A 7,499-nucleotide genomic window follows, 5' to 3' on the forward strand; every position below is an offset into this window, starting at 1 on the left:
AGGGCAGAAATTGTCAGCCACATGAACTTCCCCGTTCAAATAGTATAGGAATGTAATGTACAATGGATAGATCACATTAAATTTGAGGAGAGGGGAGGTGTATCAACTGGAGTTGAACTGAGTGTAAACAGAGAGATCGGGTTTGGCAGATGAGAACCGTGTCACAAGGGGTTTGCATGAAAGAGGATGAAAGAACGGGAGGCGCATTAGAACACACTGATGCAACTGGAGCTGTAACATTTCCTCTGTGTGTGTGTGTGTGTGTGTGTGTGTGTGTGTGTGTGTGTGTGTGTGAGAGAGAGAGAGAGAGAGAGAGAGAGAGAGAGAGAGAGAGAGAGAGAGAGGAACTGTATGTTCTCAGCAGAGTAATTAGTTGAGTGTTAATAGAAATCCAAGTGAGTGTGTAAGGGCAGTGAGAGAGACTGAAATTCAACTGATATAAGTATGTGTGCGCTACTCAGGAGGAATGTGTATGTATTCACAGCATGACAGCTAGCAAGAACATGTGCCATATTTTGTGTGCTCTTCTTGCCCTAATGGCATATGTATTTGCAAATGCATTTATATAAGTATGTGTAACTAGGCACGTATATATGCCGTAGCTGCATTTATGAAATGTGTGCAAGTTTTGATTAGGGCTGCAAGCATTCATTGATTTATACAGTAGGGCCCCACTCATATGGTGGGTTACGTTTCAGCAGAGCTTGGAAACGTCACTTTTTTGAACTACAGCTCCCACCAGCCCAATCCAGTGGCCATGCTGGCTGGGGCTCATGGGAGTTGTAGTTCAAAAAAGTCACTTTTCCAAGCTCTGCGTTTCAGACCCCCGCCGAAAAGCGAAACTCATTCAATAGAATGGCGCCTGATGCCCGAACAACGCCATAAAAGTGGAACAAGCGCCGTATGAGTGGGGCCTTACTCTAATTGAAAGCCGCTGTATTAGCAGAATGCCGCAAAATGGGCCACCGAAAAGTAGGGCCCTATTGTACAGCAAATCAATTAAATACACCTTTAATCTCAGATTAAAATTTGCCCCCTCCAATGGAGGGGTGGGGCTGAGATTGAACAGCACACCACTGGGCAGGCCGCCACACAGGCGACCCAGTTCCCTCCTCTTTGTGGATGGGTTTTCTTTCCATTTTAAAGTTTGCAGATATTTTTTATGTCAGGGTGAAAACCTGTCAGGGCTTTCCAACCAGCAATAAGAACCAGAAAGCAACTGAGGCTGAAAGTGCTCACTTGAAAATGACATCAGTTTGTCTTTTAACTCTGGATCTTTGGCAATCCTTCTGGGATTTTGAAGTTGTTCATTTCTGAAGCCATCTTGGCTCTGATGTGTTCACTGTAATAGGGAATAATACTCTGTGCGAAAAAGAAAATGTAAAGGATGTTTGTTCCTTCTTAATAACAATGAGAGGTAGCTTTTGTTAATTAAATGTTAAGCTATCTTTCATTTAATAGGAAGCCATGTTTTTCTGGATGCATCTTGAAAAAAAGAAAAGAAAAAAGGCACCTGTATTTTTGCGATTCTGGTAACGTGCAAATTTATTTAAAGTCAATTGACAGCCCTAATTTCAGTACATGCATATGTTTAGATGTAAAGATTTAGTTAAAGGGTCTAGAGACATTTTATGTTTCCGTGTGTGTGTGTGTGTGTGTGTGTGTGTGTGTGTGTGTGTGTGTGTGTGTGTGTGTGTGTGTGTGTGTGTGTGTGTGTGTGTGAGAGAGAGAGAGAGAGAGAGAGAGAGAGAGAGAGAGAGAGAGAGAGAGAGAGAGAGAGAGAGGGAGAGAGAGAGAGAGAGAGAGAGAGAGAGAGAGAGAGAGAGATCCGGAATCTGGTGAGTAAGGAGTGTCTGTATACATCAGTGGTGGTGTAGGTGAGATGGTGTTAATGGGAGTCTGTGTGTGATTGCATGTGCTGGTGAGGTGGTGTGAGGGCTTGGCTTGTGTGACTGCACAAGAGGGAGTGACCACATTCATTTCTCATAAGAATGTGCACCTAGGTTTGCTTGGATGAGTCATCTAGAACAGAAAGCACTTTCTGGAGGACTTTGGGTGGTCTGTGAGGGGCTAGTCTATAGACTGTCCTGCCGTCAGGGAGGTGGATAGACTCCAGTAACATTTTGGCTACTTCCAACATTTTGCCCCTGGGATACTATGAACTTTCTTGATACCTTCTCTTGCTTCTAAGCCCCCACCTCCACCCTCCCTGCCTCCTGCAAGAATTACAAAGAGTTTCAGAGTGGTTCTTAGGGGTTTCTATAGGCCAGCTGTAGAAGTGAACAGGGAAAATGATGTGCTTTTTTTTTTTGACAATCAGAATCGTTTGTTTGTTTGTTAATAGCAAAGCTGCAATACACATTTGGGTCTTTGACTTTCAGTGCACACAACAGAAAAAGCAATGACAAAAAAGGAACAATTCAACCATGTGACGCTATTACAAAATCAGACAATCAGGATCTTTTCTGATGTCCAATTTCAAAAACATTGATTCTGTCATTGATTCAGTCATTTCTTTCCTTATTTTAAAAGCAACAAGAGCAAAGCTAAAAGCAAAAAAAGTACAGAGATATCATATGGTTCCATCTTTTCTAGACAGTAGCATGTTTGACCTCTCCCCCGTATCAATCATGCTCTGTCTTTTCTAAGCTAGCATGTAAGGGAGAAGAGTTGCTAGCCTAGCCTTCCCCCTGACATGCTAGCTTTCTCAGTGCAGGTTTTGGGTAGTTTATGGTTTGGCTTGACTTGGTTTGGTTTGAACAAGGGGAACGTTCAGACATTCACTCCTCCCCTTGCATTCCTAAGTAGTAAGGAAGGCAGTAGGGTATCACCAGTTATTTCTGAATGTGTAGTTCAGCTGCAAAAGCTTAGAGACCACAGATGAGACTTTAGATTGCTTTTCAAAATTGCAAATTAAACCTGAGGACAAAATGCGGTTCCTTGGAGAATGACCTGAATTTTAACTTGCACCTTTTTTGTGTGTGAAGGTAGCTTTGACTGAGAATAATTTACTCTGCCTTTACCTAAAAACAACTTTGCATCCATGGGCGAAGGACATATGACACACAGCTAACAGTCATGGAATATCTTAGGCAAGCCGCATCGTGCTAGATTCACACAAATGGTGAATTATGAACTCGTACTAACAGCAGGTGACAAATTCAGAAACACAGCGAATTCACAAATAACAAAGTGACTGATGTCTCCGGGACCTTTGTGGGTGATGTTTACAAATGAAATAAAAGATTCACGTTGGAATTCATGAGTTATAGATTGTGAATCAAAGGCTAGTCCCAGCTATAAAGGGGGGGCAGGGGGGGACCACACCTGGCATCTGCATGGCCAAATGGTGAATAATCCCATTGCACACTGTTGCCAGCTTTAGAGGTACAAGTTGTACCTCCACTACTCCTGGCAGCATCAAACCTAAAACAGAAAAGTGCAGCAGCCCGGGTGACAGTGTGTACAGCTTGTGTCTCTGTTGCTCTGTTTAGAGAATGTATATGTGTGTGCGTGTGTACACAGCCATGCACAAGAATGCTTGTGAGTGTGAGCTCATGTGATAGGCATGAATCCTTGTACAAGTGTCTCATGCTGGTGTCTGTGTATGTAAATGACTGTGCAAGTGCTTTCAACAGTGTCTGCTGTCTGTGCTTGTGTTGTATAGGTGTGCTTTTTGTGTTAGAACAAGCAGGATTGTGCAACTATCTGCACAGATGTGCTCAAGTCTATACCAGTGTTTTCTAAGATTTCCCCCCCACTGTTTAAAGGGAAGCCATTTCCTTGTAACTGCAGGTTTTCCCAGTTCATATTCTGTCCCAGGATCCTGCCCTTTCTTTTGCCCACTCACATTCGTGGATGGGACTATGAGATGTTCCTGGGATTCCTCACATCTGTCAGACTGCATTAGTAAATCCTACTGCTCCCTTCCTCAGCATAATGTTACTTCTGAGAAAGAAAGGATCCATGCTGCACAGGGCCTTCCCATATGAACTGTAGAGAGCATGGGCGGGCAACCTGTGGCCCTCCAGGTGTTGTTGGGCTACTACAACTTCCATCATCCCTGACTGTTGGCTGTGCTGGCTGCGGCTGATAAAAATTAGAATCCAACAATATCTGGAGGGCCATTGTTACCAAGCCTTCACATATCCCTGTTTGCACGTTATGTTAACTTGTGAGATTATATGTGTTGCCATGGAGGCGTTATATTTGGGGTCTTGAATCCAGAACTTATTGCACTCTTTTTGATTGCTTGGAGGACATTAGCAACAAAAACAAAGCCATATTGTTTGGACCTCCAGGTTGCTACTATGACAGACACAGAAATTGACGGATGTGGGGAATCCACTGGCTCCTGTATAAGAAGTGGGGAGTGGTGCTAGGGATCTGGCAGACTGAACTGGAGCCCTCAATGTGCCAAGAAGAATGTTTGAACTCAGATGACATGGGTTTAGACCAAACAGGGCAGCAGGATATTGAGATTTATTAAATGGGGGAGATAAAGAGAAAACGAAGGAAGGAAATGCTGATAATTACCTGCTTTGAGGAGAGGAGAGGGATGGAGTAGGTTTCACCATGACCCAAGAGTACGGGGTCACATCTGTGTAGTGGAACACTTAGAACATCTAGGCACAAGTTTTATGGGTGCATGCTGTAGTCGGCTGATATTGAGGAGCAGATCTCTATGGATCATTCAGGACCCTTGCAATGATGTGGGAACAAAAAGTAAATTCCTGAAAATCCTCCCTATATGGTTTCAAAAACAGAGTGATTTCCTCAAGGGAGAACATGTGAGTTGTGTTCTTTTGAGGCTCCTAACTAACCCAAGGAAAATAAGAAACATGGAAATGGGGCAAGGGAAAAAGGTAGAGGAGGCAAGGGAGCTAGCTTAAGTGTGGTGATCCACTCTTGTGTAGGTTCCACAAGGTTGAGCAGACTTGAGCAAAAACCTTGGAGCACCATGTGTACGGAGGGAAACAATGTGGTTTCTTGGGGAGAAATAGTTCATGACTTCCTGAAGAGAGGCAAAACCTGAGACCAAGGGTGATTAGCATGAGACTGAGAAGGAATACTCCAAAGAAAAAGGTGTTGGAAAGTGTTGTTAAAGATAAAATTACCAAGCGCATAGACGAACAAACCTTGCTGAAGCAGAACTAGCATGGCTTCTGCAAGGGTCAGTCCTATCCTGACTCCCCTATGAGGAAAGGTTGCAGCATTTGGGGCTTTTTAGTTTAGAGAAAAGGCAAGTAAGAGGTGACATCATAGAAGTGTATAAAAGTAAGCATGGTATAGAGATAGTGGACCGAGAAGTTTTTCTCCCTCATAACATTAGGACTCCTGGATATCCAATGAAGCTATATGTTGGAAGTTTCAGGACAGACAAAAGAAAGTATTTGTTCACACAGAGCATAGATAAACTATGGAATTAACTCCCACAAGAGGCTGTAATAGGCCACATTCACACCATACATTTATTCCACTATTAGTCCACTTTAAAAAGACACGGCTTCCCCCAAAGAATCCTGGGAAGTGTAGTTTGGGTGCTGAGAGTTGTTAGGAGACCCCGGTTCTCACAGAGATACAATTCTCAGAGTGATTTAACAGTTGTTCCCTCTTCTCAGAGAACTCTGACAATTGTAGCTCTATAGGGGTAGAAGTGTGCTGGTGCTACTGGGTAAGCCTGCCAGGGCTCTGGGGAGCAAGCAGGGTGTCAGTGCTAGTAGGCCCTGCCAGGGCACATGAGCCCCAGCAGATGCCCAGTTTTGCCAGGTGCTGATGCCAGGTTTGAGGCAGGGGTCCATCCCAGTCCTGGTACCCATGATCTTTCTCAGCAAAAATGTCAAGGACTGGACCTGGGATCTTATGCACACAAAGCATGTGTTCTGCTGCGCTACTGCAATAGTAGGGGCTGCTAATGAGGAAATAATGTGAATCCCAAATGGTTTCATTTGGGAAGGACAGCCAGTTTTTAGCCATCGGAGGAGCGAAGCTTGAAAACATGCCAGAAGCTCTTAATGTACCCTTCTATCTGAACTGTGAAGGAACCACACACGTTTGTAAATACCTCATTACTTTTTAATCTAGCCTTTGAGTAGGAAGCTTGGGGGAGGGAAGAGGCATGCAGTCCACACGTGGCCATGTAATTTGGAGTTTGTACTGCAGTGCCCTCATCTTGTGTATTGGTATGCATCACCATGTCTCTTCCCAAACATGGGGCCAAGGTTTGTACAATCCATTCTCAACAGGGCTGTTTTTTCACAGCTTATTTTCACATTTGGACTACTATTTTCCCCATGAATCCAGAGAGTCTTCTATTACAGCTGATGGCACAAGAGGCATCATTATGTTACTCTGTGCTATCAAAATCCCGTTTCATTTCCTTCTACCTTCATTTACATGCATCAGATCATTGTATGGCACATTGCTGCAAGTGTAAAGCCTCACACCAGCGATGATTTATGTTGCATTTGTCTGGTTTCCGTGACGCTTGTTTCTGCATCTAATATTGTGAGCGTGCCTAGGTGTGAGTGTATACATGGTAAGGTTGTGTGCACACATCTACTTGTATGTGTGACTATATGTGCATGTAGTTGCTGTATGGAGCTCTAGCAAGGGCGTGTGCGGTATGTGTGTGTAAATCAGAGTATGCTTTTGGTTGCCAATGGCAGACTTCTCAACCCCATACAGGAGATGGCAGAGACTCACGAGCTGATAAGAGGCCTTGCTGGTGAGTGCAGTTCAAAACTCAGAGACAGGAATTCAGACAACACCCTCTTCTGTCCAGGGACTGGAGCTGTGCCTGCAAATGAGGTCCGATTACAGGGAAGCAAGAACAAACTGCCACCACCTCCACTCCTGTAGAATCACTACCCCACGCCCCCGGACTGTCAGTCGTTCCTCACTGCCCTTATCTATAAAGTGTCTATTCCGTGAAGAAGCAACAGGCCACCGGACAACGGGTGAGGAAGGGGGCAGTGGCTGAGCCTACTTTGGCAGGGTTGCTCCCTCTGCAGAGGTACCCCACACCTGCTCGCCTCGCCCTTTACCAGGGTGAAGACTTCTTCATATTTTTATATATTTAAGTGAAATAAAAGAGAACAACTGAAAAGTTGTAGAGTATTTTTTTTTAATGGAAAGGGGCAACTTGTGATTGGAGGTAGTGATGAAAATGTAACATATATGCTGCTTAATTGCCAAGGTGGCTTCAGAGTGGTTTACCAAGTATAAAACCAAATTACAGGGGGGAAATTAAACACATAATTAAAATCCACAATTAAAAATACAATTTAAAAAATGTAAACGTATCTGTGAATGTGGTGTTAGAAACATAAGAAGCTGCCTTGTACCACCCGGTCAAGTTTTCGTCCATCTCCCCCAGTATTGTTTACTCTGAGTGGCAGCAACTCTTGGGTCTCAAGCACTTGCTGTCTTAATGGGAGATGCAAGGAATTGAATGTGGGGCCTTCTGCATTCAAAGCATGTGTTCTACCAGCCACTGA

Source organism: Rhineura floridana, chromosome 3 (genome assembly GCF_030035675.1).
Source record: "Rhineura floridana isolate rRhiFlo1 chromosome 3, rRhiFlo1.hap2, whole genome shotgun sequence".
NCBI lineage: Eukaryota > Metazoa > Chordata > Lepidosauria > Squamata > Rhineuridae > Rhineura > Rhineura floridana.